The sequence below is a fragment of the Cuculus canorus genome, chromosome 3 (genome assembly GCF_017976375.1).
Source record: "Cuculus canorus isolate bCucCan1 chromosome 3, bCucCan1.pri, whole genome shotgun sequence".
Classification (NCBI taxonomy): domain Eukaryota; kingdom Metazoa; phylum Chordata; class Aves; order Cuculiformes; family Cuculidae; genus Cuculus; species Cuculus canorus.
Genome location: NC_071403.1, coordinates 116,105,104 through 116,125,768, shown reverse-complemented (window position 1 = coordinate 116,125,768; position 20,665 = coordinate 116,105,104). Strand labels below are relative to the sequence as shown.

At 44.1% G+C, this 20,665-nt stretch overlaps 1 long non-coding RNA gene across 2 annotated transcripts in view; it reads right to left on the bottom strand.

The window, feature by feature from the left end:
• Positions 1-913: 913 nt before the first annotated feature.
• The window catches only part of LOC128851881 (uncharacterized), a 33,297-nt gene continuing 13,545 nt past the window's right edge, over positions 914-20,665 (bottom strand). The window contains exon 3 of one of the 2 annotated variants that reach the window (XR_008449413.1): positions 914-1,106. This is a non-coding gene — a long non-coding RNA (uncharacterized LOC128851881). Of the gene's footprint in view, positions 1,107-19,271; positions 19,789-20,665 lie in introns of those variants that run through there. The other variant, XR_008449415.1, reaches the window with a different exon arrangement.

Below are 20,665 nucleotides of genomic sequence, written 5' to 3'. Positions count from 1 at the left end.
GGGTTGTTCAGCCTGGAGAAAAGGTGGCTCAGGGGAGACCTTATTGCAGCTTCCAGTACCTGAAGGGGCTGCAGGAACGATGGAGAGGGACTTTTTACAAGTGCAGTGATGGGATGAGGGACAATGGCTTTAAATTGGAAAGCGGAAGATTTGGATTAGACATTAGGAAGAAATTCTTCCTGATGAGGGTGGTGAGATGCTGGCACAGGTTGCCCAGGGAAGTCGTGGCTGTCCCATCCCTGGAAGTGTTCAAGGCCAGGTTGGATGGGGCCTTGAGCCGCCTGAGCCAGTGGGAGATATCCATGGCAAGGGGGAAGTGGATGATCTTTAATGACCCTTCTGACCCAAACCATTCTATGATTCTGTGATCTGGGAACTCAACAACAAAAGCCTCCTCACCAGGAAATATCAAAACACAAAATCTGCTATCTTTCAGAAATGTTTTGGTTTTGATCAAACCCACTTTAGCAGTCAAAAAAAAAAAAAAATTCTGATTAAATGTAGAGAGACCCATTGCAGAGTAGCAGAGCAGACAAGCATTTGCCAGCTTTCAGGAGCCCTGTTTCCATTAGCTGGTTTGGCTGGAGCGGAGTGGATACTTAAACCTTATTCTCACACAAATAGGGAGAACAACCTGACTGGTTTACTTTACTCTTCACTTTTCACATATTCTTTTCCACATATTCTAGTCCCAAGGATAGTGTGTACTTCTGATACATTAGCACATGCTGGGAATTAAAGCAAAAGCATCCAGTATAGGCTCTTCAGAAGGGCAGCGGCACTGCCCAGTGAGTACATCCATGCACCGGTATTGCGTCTGACTTCCCAACAATAATGTATCCAAAGAACAAAATAATGCAAAATGCAAGAAAAATGGTCTCATTTTTTTATATATAAAGAGAATTTATCCAGCTGCCTACCAGGTTATTACACATCAGAGTTGCATCATTCCTAAGTAGAAGAGAGCACCAGTATAAAGGCATTAGAACAATGAAAAATGACAGTGAATTTTACTATGTGGGATGCAGCTCTTGCAGTGTTAAGCAATCTGTTTCCCACTCCTTTAGGGCAATGTGAGTACGCTTTCAGCAATCTTGCTTCATTACCTGGCAAGAAAAAGATTACAAGGCTTTTAGAAAACAGCCAGAGATGGGACAACCCGTTTTAAATTGTTTAGGTACTATTTCAGTCCCCGGTGAATATTCGTTTTGGGTAAAGACAACTTAAAACCAGACCAGCAGGAAATTCCCAATAAGGACTTAGAAACAAACCAAGTGCTTCACAGAACATCCTAACTACAAACACCTTAATGCAACAATTTGTTTTTAATCATCCATGACATGGAAAATATGAGGAAAATGTAATATAAATGTGCCAGAATAAAAGCAGTTATTTGTATGGACTTAAAATCAAAGGAAGTTTCCATGCTGTTGAAGGGTTCCATACCAATGGGCCTGGGGGAACTCAGGGTGCGGCAGGTTTCCGTCTGCTGAGAACAGGAATATATTTCACTTGCCCTCCTAGTATCCTTCTGCAGCTCCATGGGTCGGGATGGCACTACAAGCACTTCTGCCCAAGTTTCGCTCCAGCTGTGCCTTGCAACACGTTACCTGTACCTTCATAGGTGTCAGCAGGTGCTGGCACAGTGCTAGCGTGCGCTGCAAGCACCAGGACCCTGCTGAGCACTCAGAGAGGTTGTAAGTCTAACGACAAAGTAGTTAAGAGGTCCACCTTGGAAAAATACCTCTGATGATAAAAATAAACTATTTCTCCTTGCTCACTTTGGGTGAGCGGTTTCTCCCCTTTGCGAGGACTCTCAAGCCTGCTTTGAGATAGAAAGGAAATAAATTTTTATCGTGGGGAAGTGGAACACAGAAAATCTGTTCACCTGTCTGCTTCTTTTGGTGCCTAAATACCTTTGAAAGTCTTGCCTTGAGTGCCAAAGCTATGATGGATGGCATAGTGTTTCCTTTTTATTATTGCACTGCATCCTTTGGGCCTCACATTAACATAATTAGGGCCATATGGTGCCAGAATCTCTGTTGGTTCAAACTGATGCAGCTTCTTTGAAGTCAAAGAGCCTGTGCCAGTTTATACCTACTGAAGATTTGGGTTGTGGTCTGGGAAATAAGAGGGAGAAGAGAGAAAAAAAAGAGATGTAGCCACTTCTTGTAGCTAATTAAGATTTACACAGATATATTTGTGCCCCACTTCTGCTGTCCACCAGGAGCTGAGGCTAAAGTGCCCTGATGGTTGTAATGTTCTTTGTGTGATTACCTCTCCTTGTCAGCTGCTTTGCCTCACCTTGTGACTCAGAGTATTTCAGCGGCTGTAAGTAAAACTGCATGCAGTGAACCAGAGGCAGTCAACCACCTCTGGGTAGCAATCGAAAACATCCCATTCCCATTCACTGGCTCGTAAGGAGACAAAGAATTACTGAGTGACTATAATCTCTGTGCAAAGAAATTAAACTCCTAATTTTTGTTTTCTTGAATTCATTGTGAAAACACTCCATAGTTATAACTAAATAAAATCTTATAAAAATATCTGCAGGGTAACACCAAAAAGATATCAGAACTTAGTCTCCTTAGAAAGTAAATAATGTAAGTTTAATGCATAAAGCCCTGGAACAAGAGCCAAGGAGCAAGAAAATGTTGCGACTGGGTGGAATTCCAAACTCCAGGACCAAAACCTACACTCCTGCATTCTTATTCAAGGCACTCGGATAAAATAAATTTAACTGTCAGAAATGTTGTAATGAATGGAGTCACTGAAAGGCCTGAGCTGTCAGTGCCTGGAAAACCCCTATAAATGGCACTCTGGAAAGCAGGGTCATGTCTTCTGGGCAACTTAAACGTAGGTTTGTGCACCCACATTCTGCCCGGTTCCTGTAACAACCCTAAAGTGATGTTTCAAAATCCTAAACGCTTCCCAACATTGAGGTGATGCGTATTCACATCTAACCAAGGATTAGGACCTTTCCAGGTAAATAAAGAGCAGTAAATGCTACAGGAAGGACTGCCAGCCTGGTTCTCCATGACAGTAGCAGTAAAACATCCCATCATGACAGGGATTGCTGGATATTGCTGTTATCAGCTTCTACGTCCACACTGTAACCCTTGACCAAGGGAAGTCTGAATTTAGCTGCTCCATGTGGAGCAGAAGATTGAAGCACAAGGGTCAGATCCCCATGTCCTGTGCCCACCCACGGGCTGAGCTGAGGAACTGGCTGTCCCCCATCTGCTTCCCCAACTCACACCCAGCACTCAGCCCCAACAGGTGATCATAGAATCACCACCAGGTTGGAAAGGACCCACTGGATCATTGAGTCCAACCATTCCTAACACTCCCTTAAGCCATGTCCCTCAGCACTTCATCGACCCGTTCCTTGAACACCTCCAGGGAAGGTGACTTGACCACCTCCCTGGGCAGCTGTTCCAGTGCCCGATGACTCTTCCCATGATGCAGCAGCGCCGATGACCACTGCAGACATGAAATGCATCCCTGAGAGCACCACAATGGCCTCAGTTAGCACCAAAATGGCCCCAGTAAACAGTTTGTTGCTTTGCAGTGCCGTAGCTCACATGAATGGGAGGATAATCTGAGTGCTGAGCTGCAGACAGGAATTGCCCAGGCCAAGTCTGCAGCCCAAATGTGCCTTGGCCACATAAATGTCATCCTCTATCTGTTGTCTGAGCCACATAGTGGTCACTGCCTTTTAAATAACCCCTTTTAACAAGCAAGGAGGGCCAGACTTTCGGTCTCAGAGACTCCTCAAGAGGTGCAGCAAAGGGGGTCTGAGACTGTGCTGTCTTCTTTTTCAGTTATATCACTTTATCTAAAAATATATGAGGGCAGGCTGAGAGAGTTGGGCTTGTTTAGCCTAGAGAAGACTCCAGGGAGACATTAGAGAAGCCTTCCAGTATTAAAGGGGCCCAGGGGAAAGCTGGGGAGGGGCTCTTTATCAGGGAGTGTAGTAATAAAGTGGGGGGTAATGGTTTTAAGCTTAAAGAGGGCAGGTTTAGATTAGACATGAGGAAGAATCTTTTTACTCTGAGGTTGGTGAGGCACTGGCACAGGCTGTCCAGAGAAGTTGTGGGTGTCCCAGCACTGGAGGCGTTCAAGGTCAGAGTTTGGTCAATTACCTGTGTCGGAAAGTTATTCCTGAAAAAGATATTTAAAAAATCTCCATCATCTCATCTTGTCAATGCAAATCAGTCTAATCTGAATAGAGAAAAATTATACTGTTGAGATGAACAGATTGCAAAAGGGACTTTGCAAGCTGGGAGGAGTTCTCATTAGAGAAGTGTAGGTCACCTGGGACAGCTGTTGGGAATCACTCATACGATATGGGTGATTCAATCCCTCATTCACAGGAGGAGAGGAAGCTCTGGCTCAGGTAGGTCAATAAGGCAAGGGACGGTACCTGCCTCCAGCCTCTTCCTCCTCTCTGTGATGCAGAAAAATTGGAGAATCATACCCCAGGGAGTCTGGTGCACCTTGCTGAGATAAATAGCAACACACAGAGTAATTAGCAAACTGTAGTGACTGTTTTACCAGAACAATCAACAAATTTGTCTTCTCAAATGCAGTGACATAGGTGAGGAGGTTGAATTCTTAGCACTTTTTGACTATTGCCTCTTGGAAAATCATAGCTTCTGTTCAGTGTTTTGTTGTTGATGCTACATTTTAATGTGGTTACATAACTCACAGCAATTTAAAACATTTCATTAAACTTGTTTTGCAGGTTATGTATCACTTTAGACTTCTTAAGTGCCTTCCATCAAATCATTTTTGTAGTTTTTGCAAGCATTCATTACATCCCATGCCACTTCGGCAAGGTCAGGCAGCAGTGTTGCAACCGAATCACAGAGTGATTTGGCAAAGCAGAAAGTCAACTGCTTACAGGTGCTGGAAGAGATCAAGAAGATTCTTTAGGGGCTCAAAACTGCATGATTCAGACTTCTTTATCCCTATCCCAAACCAGCATAGGATTCGTATGGTGGAAGATATTGAGCTTTGACCTTCAAAGGCCTTTGTGCATTCAGGTTTCAGAGCAAGGCACTCCCCTGGACATGGATGACTAGCAGAACAGGGATAATGCTGCTTAAAATGTAGGCGTTGGAGAAACTGGGAGTGAGAGTTGTTTTGCTTGACAGCAACCGGCCAAAAGACTGAGGCTTCCCCACCCTCCTCCCTGGAGGTGTCTCAAACGTACAGCAACCCACTGCTGTCAGACAGGAGGTGTCTTGCTGGGAGGAGGAAGAAATGAGTTAGCAACAGCTGGACACTGTAGGACACACAGCTACAGGCAAGGACACCTGGGTTTGCCTTTCTGGTCTTGCTGTATGCTTTGCCTAATGCTGGGATGATATAAAACACTCCTGGCAAGGGAAAGACGTGTTTCCATCTGTTCATGGTGAGGTCAAGGTCGGACATGGACTAGCTTTCCCCTTGCTGAGAGCGCTGCTGGCTCCTCCCTAAACTGTGGTGTTTCTGCACTCACTCAGACGTTGAGGAAGCTGCCGATGCTGTGGTGTGGTTTCCCTGGACTGGCTCATAGAATTATCGAATCATGGAATGGTTGTTTGGGTTGGAAGAGCCCTTTAAAGGTCATCAAGTCCAATCCACCTGCAATGAGCAGGGACATCTCCAGCTAGATCACGTTGAAGATGGCCTTCTATCTCCTGGTCTTTGTGCCTTGTGTTAGGGCTGCAGACAAGTGACTAGACCCTTCAGTAGACCATGGCTTGAGAGGAGGGTAACTGAACAGCATGAGGGAAAACACAGGATGTGGCGGGAGAAATTATTGAAGTTAAGAGAATGCACAGGTCATAATGTCCATAATGCCATATAAAGATTTTCATATCTGGCAAGGGAATAGGTGTGCAGGGAGGAGGAGCGTCCAGGAGCAGAGCACCGTGTTGGTGCCCACACCAGGCTGGCACGCTGGCAGCTACTTGCCAGATCTGAACACCCAGGTCCTGCCCAAGCCCATCACAGACAACAAAGCCAGCAGTCTGGACCTTGCCTCGTGCTATTTGATCTTACTCCCCTTTCCTGTCTTACACCAGTTAAAAGTAAGTACTAAAGTGTTTCTAAAATGCGTTAGGGTCCCAGCAGTGTTTACCTGCAGGTGACTGGATTCCCCAGTATAAATGGTCCCAGCCTATTTCTTGCTTTGAGTCCAAGCACACTGAGCTTGTCATCATTGACCCTTTTATCATAATTTGAGCACCTTACTCCTGGGCCCAGGTCCCTGTCACCTAACTTTCAGCACCAGGCAGAGGTGCACGAGGTTGGAACACAGCTACCTTTGACTCCTCAGGGAAGAATGATGGGAGGGGAAAGCTGTCAAACCCTTTTGGACCTCATTTGACTGGCATAGTACTGTTAAATTACTTAGCAGGAATAACATAAGGCTTCATTGATTGCTATTTTTAAAGAGCGAAAAGATAATTTGAAGTGCAAGTTGATCTATTAACCTGAAGAACTAATCTAATTAAATGCTTCAAATCTCTATTAGATATGTAGTATTATTAGAGCAGAAGCTTTATATCAATATTTTAATGCGAGCATAGTCAAGGTTTGATTGCCTGCTTTGAAGAATATTACCATAAAGTTCATTACAGACTGGTTAATTATCTTATCCCCATTACTTTAATAATAGTCATATGTTAAAATAATATCGGTTTCTCTATGTCTTCTATGCAGACATAACTAACAATGGTCTTTGTTTCTAAGAAATGAATGCCTGAGCTGAAATCACAGGAACAGATTCATCTTCTTTTCAAAGTCATCTTTCAAGGGACTGTATGAAGCAAACATCACCCCACAGTAAAGTGGTATGGACAGAGATGTTAATTCTCCATGCAGACAGATCCAGAGTTTTCTGGGATGAGGGTTCATCATCAAAAGTTCTGAGAAGTGTGCTCCTTTTTCCTTTTCCCATCCCCTCCTACTGTTTCCCTTGAACCAGTAACAGTAATCTGACCTCATTGTGAGCCCCTCATGATGCCAAACTATGGGAACAGTAACCCCACAAAATAAGGAGTAATTTCTGAGGGACTGAATCCCTGAACAAGCGTATTGTAGAGTCTGGAAAGCACCAGAGTAGGAGAGAAACAGTGCAGCCAAGGATGGATGAAGCCAAGAAAGAGCACCATTTTATATATCAACAACTTCCCATACGGGCTTATTCTTAACATGAAGCTATGCTGTCAGGGATGAGGAGAACTCAGCAGCCACTGTGGCACATTAGAGCAAAGCAAAGAGTAAGTAATTAATGGAAACCTGAACTGGTTGTGACCAGAAATGCAGCTGATGTCAGTGACCTGCCATGATACTGCTTTGCCACGGACAGGAGCCAGGTACAACAATGGCTCTACCGAAATCTCTTTTGTGTTTCTCTGTTCATGTAGTACTAGAAGTAGGTCAACACCCCTTGTTTGATGGCTTACACCACAGCCAAAACTGAGCAATGGTGGCTTACACCACACAAACCCAGAAAATATTGGTGCCAGCTCCAACCAGAGGCTCAGCTGGCACATAACTGAATTTCCAACAGGGACCAAAAAAGGACATCTAGAGAAAAAGATAAGGAAAATGCAAGTGTACTCTGACACCTACTGTATGTAATCTATCAGCCTACACATGGCTATAACTTAGGGACTCAGGTGCAGTGTAAAGAAGTATTTACTTCTGTTTGCTTTGAATTTGCATGCCTTGTATTTTGTTTTGAACTTGCATTGACGGTAAAGCAGACAATTCTCAGTTGACCCTTTCTTTGTGATTTTACAGACATTCAGTTGCCTTCAGTCGCCTCCCCTGGCAGATCAATTGAGTCACGCATAGGACTTCCTCATGCAGACATCATCTTCTGCCTCCACTCATCCCTGCTGGCATTCTTGGGTGTTTCCTTTCTGTGTGTGAGAACCAGAATCCTTGTGAAACTTGAGACAGGACAATTTTATGCAAGGTGATAAGCATGACATAAAGAAAAAGAAAGCCAACTCTGTAAAAATACTACACATGTTCCTTTTCTGTATACAAGGGTTGTCGGTGAGCTGTCCTTCAGTCTTCAATGGAAAACTCCTGGTAGATTTTTCCTGGTATAAGACTATGTAAGGAAAATTCTGCTGTTGTTTTTATTAGTCAAATACTTGGAAGACTTTCCAAACAGTCATGATTAGTCACTATTGATGCATCCCATTTGCAATGCTCTTAGAGCTGCACACCATGCCCACTGTATGACCTCTAAGGGGTTAGTTTAAAAAACGTTTAAATGACCTACAAGCTGAAGTCCTTTTCAAGAAGTACTCCGTGTGCTTCAGGTCAGGTGTCTTATGGACCTAAAGATGCAGATACAATCATACGAGAACTTGAATTTAAGGGCGACATCGACATCACATTTTTAAGTGCTATGGAAAACTGCAGTAAGGCTGAAACATCCATGAAAGTGAGACTAGGTCCCTAAGATACCACGAAAATTTTGGAAAATGAGGTCTATGATTTATTTTATAAATATTTGTATTTTTAATTCTCAATTTATTTTATAAATATTTGTATATTTAATTCTCTTGCCATCTCCTTAGTGTCTCCATCCCATAAGAAGGAAGAAAAATACATGTAATAGAGCATTTAAGAGAGAGAAGTGGGATGCATTGAGTGAAGCACTGCCAGCAAAAATATGGAAATATCAGTACTGTTATGCAAAGCCTTGATAAGACCTCATTTGGTCATCCTAAAGTCAGGAAAGAACAACTCAAACTGGAGCAAGTTCAGAGAAGAATAGCTCTAATGGTTGGAAGAACAGGGAGTCTATTAGACGTGGAGAAACCAAAACACCTTGACTCTCTAACCGACCACATCAAAGAATGCATTGTATAATATGACTGTTATACAACACAGGAGTACGTGTGAGGGATGGAAAAGGTACTTAAGAAAAAGGAAAATGAATAAGCTTAGGCTGGAAACTAGAAAGATGTTCTTTCTAGAGGAATGAGGTTCTCTGAGCCTTTCCCAGAGATACAAACAATCCAGTCACTTTTAATTTTATACAGTTTTTGAAAGGGATTATATCATAAGGCCAGAAGATTATATCACAGCAAGTCTTTGCCAGTCTTATTTGCCAACATGCTTATATCCGGATAGGGCTGAGCCAGACAAAAACACCGTACGTGAACTTGGCACAGGGACCAGACTTCGTAACTTCCTTGTAAAATTGCAATCAGAAACCTCCTTTAAGGAGCTCCACAGAGGAAAGTGAAAACATTCAGTAAATATTTCTGTATTGGCAACAAAGAGACTAGTGGGTTTCTGTGGCTTCTCAGTCCATTAACAGTGCAACAGCGAACACATTTGAGAATCAGCAGGTCCAGGTAACTTGAACTCAAGAGCCATAAAGGAGTTAGGAGAAGGAAACTCGGCACATTGCTGATCAATATTGGAAACGCTGGAAAGTTTAAGAGGGCTGGAATTGGGCCCATGTGAAGGCTGACACACATGGAAATCAAGATCATTTATATAGCTACAGGCCCGTTACCCATGTCCACTCTCAGACAAGGTAACGGGAATACTTCCATTAGCAAGATTCGGTTGTCAAAGAAGGAAACAGTAAGAACATAATTAATGACAGATGCACGGCTCGCTGTCTTTTTCAGACCACTTTGATTTCATTATTAGGAGGACTGCAGAGTTGAGTGGTGATGGTAAAGAGGCCTTTTTAGAGCTTCGTATTCCTGCAGCATTGCAATTAAAAAGAATACCATACAGTGCCAATAAAGCACACACTAATTGGATCATGAGCATGCTAATTGATAGGTCTCAAAAAGTGACTGTCAATGGGGAATCATCTAATGATGAACAGCAGGGTTCGTTATATACTCAATGCTGGTCAACATTTTCTGCATCGTTCTAGAAGAAAATGTAAGAAACACTGCTGAGCTAATTTACTGTAGACGACACAAAGTTTGATAGACTGATAAATAATGATGAAGATAAGGCTGTCATCCAGAATGACGTGGAGAGAGAGCTAAATTGAGCTCTGTTTTAAATCAGGGAGATGGAACATTGGAGATGTCATAGCAAGAGAGATGACCACCTGTGGAATGATGCTGCCTCTGAAAAGCAGTAATGCTGGAAGGATTTAGGGATCCCCTCTGACAAGAAACACAACATGAGCTCCCAAGCAGACAGAAGAGAATAAAGCGATTTTCACCTGTACAAACAAGGAAGTTGTTTAGGAGGGACAGAAAAGACATCTTTTCCTGGAAAATTCCCTAAAGCTGAACCTGGAAAAATTCTTGCAGTTCTGGTGTTCTTTTTAGAGTACACTGGCAAACTGGAGAAGTCAAGAAATGTGTCAGGGGAATTGGCTGATTAAAAAAACCCAATTCCAATGAGAAATACAGGCTCAATCTCCTAAAATTATCAAAACCAAGTGAATCCAGTGACAGTACATGTATTTGTTTTGCAAAAAAATGCAATGTGAAAAAAAAAAGGGATACTAAAAGGCATGACTGCACACTGTATCCTGGTGAATTTTAGGGAAACAAAAGGCATATTTCTAACAGCCTTGGAAATAACAATCTGTGGTGTATGCCCAATGGGCACTACGCACCTCGCAGCCACATGTGAGCTGAAGAGCTCTAAGGAGGGATACGTGAGTGATGGCACAGGATATGTGTGACCCTTGGTGTGCATCACGGTCTGAGCATGCAGTCTTCATGCACTCATGAAACTTATTTCTAGCTGCAAGTCATTGCAGGGTGGAAAGAAACAGTTTGTGAGTTAGGTCGAATAGCAGGACGATGCGTAACAATAATAATTGAGTCTGACAGGCACAGCACACTCCAAATGTTGATGAATTCAAGCTCTTTAAGTATGAGCCATTATCCTCATTACAGCCCCAGCTCAGGTTTGATTGAAACCCAGCGTCTTCTGCTCGCCGAGTGCTTGAGGCTGTGGGCATCCCACCCAGCCACTACGGTGACCATTGTGGGAGGCTCGTGTCAGATCTGCCTCTTGTGCAAATAATATCTACCCTCTCTCAGCCCCTCAACTATCCAGAGGGAGATCATTCAAATAGCATCTCTGCCTTCAGGGGAAATAGCAGGGGAAGCCGGGATAGGAAAGCCTGCTCCGGCAGCTCTGAGAGGTTTGGCACCAACTATGGGGTGATGGGATACTGGAGGAGACTTGGCTACACCTCTCCAGCAGGTCCCCAGCATGGAGAAGGAGACAGCACTGCACAGCTCAGCTGTGAAACTAGAATGTTGTGATGGAGGCTGAGCAAAACCTCCCAGCCAACGCATCCTCCCCAGCCTTTGTTTAATTTAACTTTGAGATGCCATTAAAGCCTTTTAGGAAACCAGGAGCCTCAAAAGCCCAATGTAAGCACAGAGAAAGTTACTGATAACATGGGAATTTGATAGAGCCCAGTGAAATTTTTTTTTCCAGGGCTTATTTGGACTCTGGGTGTGCTAACAGAGAAATGGATGAGCCCGAGTGAGCAGCAGAGAGCCTTAACTCTGAAGCTGTAGAAAAGCCAGGCAGGCAGCCTGAGAAATCACAGCCAAGTGCTGCTGGGGAAAGGGCACAGGAGAGAAAACCTGGGAAGAGCTCACATAGTTTGGGAACTGTGTTTCAAATAAAGTGCATGAGCAGTAACTTATTTTTCCTTTGTCCTTTCTTGCAGAAAACCAGATGGTGTAAAAATGTTTGAACCCATCTTCAGTTTTCTCCGTGGAACTGAAATGTTTTACAAGATCCTGAATTTTGGTGAGCTGCTTAGGTTAAAAAGGTCAATGTATGTTTGAGAGTATATTTAACTCTGTGTGTGAATGTGAAATGTGCACCTCAAATTATGTTTCAGCTTCCAATTGAGGGCAGCAAATTTCTCTGCAATGTCAGCAGCCTGACTGGAAGAGCATGTTTCTAATGAGAAAAATGCAAAGTATAGCCGGAGAAAATTTAAGAGATACACTAGAAAATGACAACTTCACAATATTGTTAGAAATGAGCTCATTAGATGTGCTTGTTTTCATCTCTGCATCCCACACAGTACAAAGGGTCCACTGGTTGCGTATCAAGAGGGATGGAAAGATCAATTCATATCAAGGACATCGGCAGAAGTACGCGAGGATATAGGTGTCTTGTTTCATTTGTGTTTTTTCTGTCTTCCGCTTATGACTACATTTCATTTTAAACTTTGAATCCAAGAGCAAAGGTACACTGAGCAACAGATGTTGGAAGACAAAAACACGAACAGGCAGCAGGGCCTCAGATGTCACAGGATGTAAATACGGGCCACGGAATATAGACGTGGGAGAGTAGCAGGGTCACGGGCAGTAAATATGGGCTGTGCAAAGAAATCGTTTATAAAGATGGTATGTCTAGCAGGAGACACTGGGAGCACAGGGGTTTTGCAAAAATACTGAAGGAGTTAGGTCCCTTCTCCCTGGAGAAGAGAAGACTCAGGGAGGATCTTATCACAGTATGCTGGTACTTATAGAGTGGCTAAAAAAAGGATGGGAGTCTCTCTTCACAAAGAGCCACGTGGAAAAGGAAAGGGGTGAAGTGTGCAAGTTGCACCAGGAGAGGTTTCATCACAATATAAGAAAGAAATCTTTTACAACGAGAACAATCAATCACTGGAACAAATTCCCATGGACGTAGTAGAGTCCCCATCACTGAAAGTTTTCCAGATGCTATTGGATGGGGTGCTAGATGATCTCATTTAGGTTATCTTTCCTACCAAAATTGAACCAGATGGTCTTTCAAGATTCTTTCCACCCTGGGCACTCCTGTGAGTCTGTGAACTACGCAACTTGCAAGACAAACACTGGAGTGGGGCAGGGCCTTGAGCTACCCACACAGAGAGGATGGGTGAAGGAGGACACTCATGCGTGTGGGAGCAGAGCAAGCAGGTCAGGGCATGGGACAACGGCAGAAATCCAGAAAACAGAGATGTGGGAAAGCAGCCACCCCTGGTTCTAACCGCTGCAGGACTGTGTTGCAGCTGTAACATCCATCATAGCACAGGGAGGAGGCTTCAGTCCTCACACCCAGTAAGGGCAGAAGAATTGTGAAAAGTTTATCTGCCTTCTTAAGGATATTTTTGGCCATATAAAGCAGCACAAGACAGTCTGCCTTTTTACAGGGAAAGAGACATTGTGAAAACAACATCGTTATGGACATCAAGAAGATCATCTTCTGAAAAAATGTTCTGCGGAGAAAGCTGAACACTCTTAACTCAGTAACTGAGGATTTACTGGTAAAATTGGAATGGATCTCATGTTCTTCTGTTCCTGATCTCATCGTTTCCACTGAATTTCATTGAGCTGAGCACAAGAATCTCATTTTTGTTACCACACCCTCAAAGATGATCTCTACATGATCCCGTATACTCGGCCTTCTCTTGAGTCACACTTACGGTGAATCTATTCTTGTACCAGAGTTCCAGGGAAAGACGTGGGAAAAATGAACTTGTCCCTCTGACAGAGGGAAGGGAATTATGGTAAGCAGTGATTAAAAAAAGAGACTGGGTAATTATGCTTATAACTACAGCACCTCAGCTAGGTGGCATGAATTCCTTTCCATCCTCTCCCTGCCTCCTCACACATGACACAAACCTAGAAGCTCCACGTACGTGCTTTGCCCTGCACCCCATCCATGGAAAACACTGAGTAAGAGGCTATGTGAGCTTGCCTGCACTAAATCAGGCCAGAGATGCTAACAGGACACAAAAATTATTGTGGCAATTTCACTGCTCCACCTACAAAGGACTACAGTATATATTTCTATTCACATAATAAGAAAAAAGTAATTAAATGGCATTCCAGCTGCAAATGTAGTTGTTTAAAATGACATCAGTGTCATAACAGAGGTCATTGACATCTGAATCAAGGAGGATGACCAAGAATTTATGAAATCTGGGCATGTGTTATTTATGGAAAGAGAGGCTCAGCAAGGAGCTGTGTGGCAATTTCTGGGGGTGGAAAGTCTCACAGTGTCTGGAGAGGGAACAGTTTGTGTAATCTTTCTAGGAAGGGAGAAGTCATCTGATTCAAGGAGAAAAGTATACAGATAACTAAAACTTACCGCAAGAGGCTGCTGCACGAAGGCTCCCGGGGAGGTACAGAAGAGACCTTAGGATACATTCTGGTAAACACGAAAGCTCTGCAAAGCACTGAGCATGCAGATGGTAGTGAGGTCTCCATTAAAGACTGTGCTCACCACACCAGAGGGCCAAGCCCAGTAAAAATATGAGACATCATCAAAAATCCAGTCAAACAGCAGGGAAAAATGCAGGTACTATGCAGTAATTGATGAAAGCAATCTCTAATTATAGCTTATTGGATGCAGAAATGGCAATTGCTTAAAATGCTGGGCAACAGTTTTGGTAGGAAAAATATGTGTGGTCTCTTGATTGGTTTACAATGAGCTTTGCTCCTGATCAGTGGGTTAGTCCTCATAACAGAGGCAGCAGACATCAGCCAGGGCATCCGAGTCAGCCCCATCCTCAGCAGCAGAGAGAGACCCAAGGGTCAGCGCAGAAACGGCCGAGGAGCTCTGAAACAAAAAGACTGACAAAGGCTTGGAAGGCAAAATATCTTCTGTGTGTCTTGGGTAGCAATTCCTGAGAGGGGGAGGATAACAGTACTGTTCCTTTCTACACCTTCTTTTTATTTGGGTGGAAACCCCATTTTGCAAATCCTTGTTTTCTGCCTTGCTCTTTTGTGTCATCCCCATCTCCTCCAGGTCCTGGATTCTTCCCGCAGCCTTCAGCCTGCCATTGCCTCAACCCCAGCAGGCGTTCGGTGCTGATATAAACCCAAACTCAGCCTGGCAGAGTTAAGCCCAGCCTGCTCTTCACAGTGCTTCCCTACAAACAGACATATCTATTTTATGGAAAAATTGAATTGAAGCTTAAAATACGATTTTTTTTGGTGAGGAAACCACCTCCAGAACAAGTTTGAATCTGAGCATATTTTATGGTTGAAATGTAAACGCCTTTGAGGGAGGAAAAAAAGTCAATAAACAGAAGAGATAATGTAATGGAAACAGTGTTCGCTGCTCAGGAGAGAGCTGCCCTGGCTGGCATTCACACAGATGCGCCAGCTTCAGGGGAGCTGCCTGCTAGGTGAGGATAAGGCCCTGCAGTCACATTTTATTGAGACATTGATGTAGTGCAAATAAAGCAAGACCAAAGCTGTGGCTGCTACAGGCAAGAGAAAAGGAAATGAGCCAAGTATGATGTCTTCACACACTTGCAGGCTATAGGAATGTGTTTCGCTGGCCTTATAGTAATCTGGACTTTGAAGTCCCCTTCATTCCCATTTTTCTCTCCCATGACATAAAATAATTCCTCATGACTGTCTCTAACCCCCCTCAAACTCCTTGGAGCTTGTTCTGTGCAATGTTACACCACTGAGGCTCCTAAAACTATTGTGTAATGAAGTGAGCTCACAGACTAGCTCAGTCCACACGGCTTGCGCTATCTTGCCTGCTTAAGGCTTAGCTGCAGTTAAAACACTGAAAACCAATTCATGTAGGATTACACCCATAATTCTAAATAGTAGTAGGAAATCCAGACATACAAGTGGTCTTCCATAAGAAAGGAATCCACTGATGTGGAGAAGTTTTCCATTGATGTTTATGAGTTCATTGACTCCTCTGCGGCTGCAGTTTGAGAAATTCAGTTTTTATTTGTCTTATGTTCTGTACAAACACATATGGGTGTATTTGTTAATTGTGTAGGCTGCTACAGGAGCAAGGACAACAGTAGTGTCATGTTTTCAGACATGAAATAGCGTTCATGGATTTAAGCTCTCAGCAGATGCACCACGGTATTCAGATTAAAGGGTCTTTGACAATCAGGAACTACCATTCCATGGCGATGAGGGTGTCCTTTAAAAAGAATCATTGGCCTTTTTCAAAATCTCACCTTATAAGGCTGTCGGCACGCAAGGGACAGAGCACAAGCAGTCTGGCTTTGTGGGCTTTGCCCTCATGAAAGCATTGGGAACAGTCAGGGGGCTTTTGCAGCCGCTACGAAATGCAATATGAAAATGAGCCCCATGTGTGTTGCTGCTCCTGACCAGGAGGTATGGACACCCAGGATGGGACTCAAAGCTGTAGCCTTGGTGATCCATCTACATTTCTAACAACCATGAAAATCACAGTGCAGAATAATGTAAAAAGTGAGTGCTCTTGCTCACAGATAATGGTTATTTGGGAGCTTCAAACAGTGGTTGGACAGCTGTATTTTACTCACTAAAATGAAAAGAAGTGTAAGTAAGAAAAAATTTTGCATATGTGGACACACTGATGTGGGATGGGTAAGTGAGAAGACATCAAAAATTATTTAGATCCTCTCAGGGGTGTGAAATCTACCCTGGATGAATGAATAGGAGCACCAGGCTCCCAGAAGCAGCCTGGCAGTGCTCAGGGCATTTTGCTCTTCTCCAGAGCCAGGGTGCCAGTTCAGCTATTCTGCTGCCCCTTCCCTGATGTCTATACCTGTTTTTCATGGTTCAATCAAGCCTGAAAATAGACTTTGGGAGAGATTGATTTGATCACGTTTTATCACCAGGCCATCTTCTTTTGGCCTGAGTGGCTATAAGCTAGAGGTAATAGATGACTTTAAAATAAGTCATTCAGTCAGAAAAGATGAGCTACAGTTGCAGAGTGTCATGCACTGTGTACAACAGGCTGAGAGAGGAAGGTTCCAAATGCCCATGAGCTTAAAGATTTACATTTCAAGGTAAAACTATGCCATGCAGCCACTCTGCAGCCTGGTGCCGGCATTTGCAACTTGCCCCCGCATTATTCTCTGGGCTGTTTTTCTGTAGACTGATTAGAGACCGAGTCCAAGTCAGACGGAAGATTGGACTGTGCCTATGGGTCTAACCTGAGGGCCAGAAAATGAAGATTTGATGAGAAACTAGTTTCCTGTTTGCTTGATTAAATCCAACTATAAAATTAAGATAAAACATCCCCGCAGCCCCCTGGAGGTGTATTGTGAGGATGCACGCACCGCTTGATGTTTGTAAAGTGATTTGGAAGTAAAAAATGCTGCAATAATGCAAAGCTCTGTTCTCTTGCAAGAAAGCTGATTGCTTCTTTTATAAGGTAGCAAAGTCCAGAAAATCAGAGTGGAAGTGATCGTGTCTCCTGATCTCTGGTGGCAGTCCTGTCCCTATTTGGTGCCAGTGGCTGCAGCTGCGATACAATGGTAGAATTGTAGAATCACAGAATGGTTTGGGTTGGAAGGAACCTCAAAGATCATCCAGTTCCACCCCCTGCCATGGGCAGGGACATCCCACTGGCTCAGGCTGCCCAGGGCCCATCCAACCTGGCCTTGAACACCTCCAGGGATGGGGCAGCCACAACTGCCCTGGGCAACCTGGGCCAGGGCCTCACCGCTCTCACAGTGTAGAAATTCTTCCTTATGTCCAGTCTAACTCTGTCCCTCTCTAGTTTATACCCATTGCCCCTTGTCCTTTCACTACAAACCTTTGTGAACAGTCCCTCCCCAGCTTTCTTGTATCCTGTTTCAGGTGCTGGAAGCTGCTCTAAGTTCTCCCTGCAGCCTTCTCTTCTCCAGGCTGAACAAACACAGCTCTATCAGCCTTTTCTTGTATGGGAGGTGCTCCAGCCCTCGAATCGTCTTCGTGGCTTCTTCTGGACTCTACTCTGACAGATTCACCTCCTTCCTGTGCTAAGAACTCCAGAACTGGACAAAATACTCCAGGTGAGGTCTCAGAAGAGAGGAAGAGAGGGGCAGAACCCCCTCCCTCGCCCTGCTGGCCACCCTTCTTTTGTTGCAGCCCAGGACATGATTGGCCTCCTGGGCTGCGAGCACACACTGATGCTGCCGTCTTCTGGAAAGAGAGAAGAGGAAAGCCCTCTAGCACTCCATGACTTCGGGATGCCTGCAGAGTTACTGTTATTCATACAGAGAGATGCTGCTGCAGCCTCCAGACCAGCCTGATTCCAGCTGCCATCATAGTGACTGGCATGGCTTGAGAAAAATCTCACCATCCCTTTACCAGTGCATCTGCAGTGTTTCTGACTCAACGCCCATGAGCGGATGCTTCTTCAAAAAAGTTGGCAATTGGTGCCCAGTGCATTTTGAAAAGTGGCAAAACTATATGACAGCAGAAAAAGCATTGCTCTTGATTTTTCGGAAGCATTAGTACAATGAGGATCAATATACGTACGCATTTGTGAGCCTATGAGACATGGGACTGTGAAAATCTTGGAGTGGTGAGACCATACACAGTGCCTGTCAGCAGTTCTCTTGGGGAAGGCTAAATCCTTAATTTTATTGAAGGACATCTGTAAGATACACAGCCATGGGTATTGCTAATGTGCAGAGTTTGAAGAGTTTACAGCTCCCCCTTGGAGATCTGTGGTGAGAAATCTCGCTATGCAATGAGCTGCAAAATATCCTCCCATTTCCTCACGTCCAATATCCAGTTGCCCGCTGTATTATTTGAAATGCATTTCTGGACTGAGGTGTTATCACAGGGATCTACTGCAACTGCTGCGAGCACCTATGCATTGTTTGCTGGGCTGCAGAAAGGTCTTCCTTCGTGTGCATCCCACCCTATTTGCCCTCATCTTCTGCTGCAGCTCACCAACCCATCGGCTGCGCCTGATGCAGAACAGGATGATTTTATTTCCAGTGGATAAGCACAGCCGCGCAGCTGGGCTGCCAACCCAGAGGAGACAGCAAAGATGAAGAAATAGGAGTCTGAGGGTGATGGGGCAGGAACTTCTACCTCTGGTTTGTTGCTGAAGGAAACATGCCAGGTAATGACCCTTTCATTTTTTTTCCTCCTTTTGACTGGGTATAAAACAGGTATGGGTTGACGAGGAGAAGAGGTGCTGCATTAAGGGGGTTTTAGTCACCAATGTGCTTACACTCCCTTTTTGAGCAGGGCAGTGCCCACTGCTTCAGGAGACACGACTGTTCATGAGATAAAGAGCTACACAGCCTGGTGTGAAGAACAGTCTGAGCCACATTAGTGGAGTTATTGGGGACAATGATGGCTCAGCCCCTGGCAACGGGAACTGGAATCAAGAAGCCTCTGTGCCAGTTGAAGCTCTGCTACCCTGTGGGAGCAGCAAGGCCCCAGGAGAAACAAGTTATAGGACAAACAGATAATAGTCCGCCCCCTCCCAAAGCCCTTCCCTTCATCATAAATGCTTTATTACATATCCATATATAAAGCTAGGATATCAATATTGACCCATCTCCCAGGGTGCTTGTTTCATCAAGGAAACTGGCCCCAATTCCTGATTTAAACTTGCATTTCATGCTAATCACCAACTCCTGCAGAACAAAATGCCTCCCGTCTCACCTCTCCATTCCATTCGTAAGAGGTAAAATGGCTTTTTAGGAAAGCTGTGTAATTCCTGCCTGAAATTCTCTGGAGTGCTGGTTCTTTTTGGTTCCTCCAAGCTATTTTTTTATGGTTTCTTAAACCACAGATGAGAAGGAAAAAAAAAAAAGTCACAACAAAAATCCAATTAAGGAAAAGCCTTGGGAAAGAGAAAGTGCTTGTTGTTTAAACGTGAGCTGTAAAGGGAGCCAGGAAAGGTGGGTTAAATGCAGAGCCTAAATATCTACCAGCCACAGTTGTTATCTGAGCCTCTGCAACATTAATGATGCAGTAATACTGGTTTGGGTTTTCCCCTCCGTTCTCCAGGTTCAGCGTGTGAGCAGGTCTCCACAAGCTCCTCACTTATTGATTTGATATCACGAAAAATAAAACCCTGTTAAGAAAAACAAAATGTATGAAGAGACAAAGTAGTGATCTCAGAACTCTGGAAAAAAAGATCTTGGCTCCAAATTTATTCTATACAGGGGCAAATTCATCAGGTGCCAAGGAAAAAAACTACCCCAAAATGACAGCCTTGTTTTTATTTCTACCCATCCCAGCTGATCAGTAATCTCCAGGTGGAGTTTGTCATTTTAAGGAGGGCTTTAAGTGAGCCACAAAGGGGGAAAACACAGCCTGGTTTCATTTAGGACCTTTCATCTGTCAGTAAACCAAAGCTTCCTCTTTTGAATGTCGCAAAGCTTACACGACCAAAATATAGCATAAGCAATACACTTCGCAACAGGATTTCCTCGTATTCCATTAGACAAAGGCAACCTGAGACCCACTCACCCCATTTTCCCATGGACGAGGAAATGAGATCAATTAGAAGAAGGAGCAAGAGGACAAATGTGATGGCAGAAGGCACCATTCACTCCTCACCCGGCTTTTGTTGTAGGCTGTTTCTCCAGCTCTCTTTGACCTGTAAGTTTAAAACCACTCTGGATGGATTCAGCCCTTTTCAGCTCACTGGCCTTGGTGGAGGGAAAAATTCTGCTTTTGCAATTTAAACTAACTGATAATGGGGTTGTTTTCTCAGATGTTTGCACAGATGCCGAAGGCCACAGATGGAGCACTGCTGACCTACCAGGGAAAATGAAGCCTTTTTCTATTTCACAGAACAAAGATGAGTTATGTGCAGGTAAATGACTGAATCTACAACTAGAAAAGACCAGAAGAAAATACACCAGCTCACTCTGTGGACCATATTCTGCCAGCAAGGCAAAAAGAGAGCACAGCTGTACTAAGGGCAGTATCAGGCCGTGTGTATA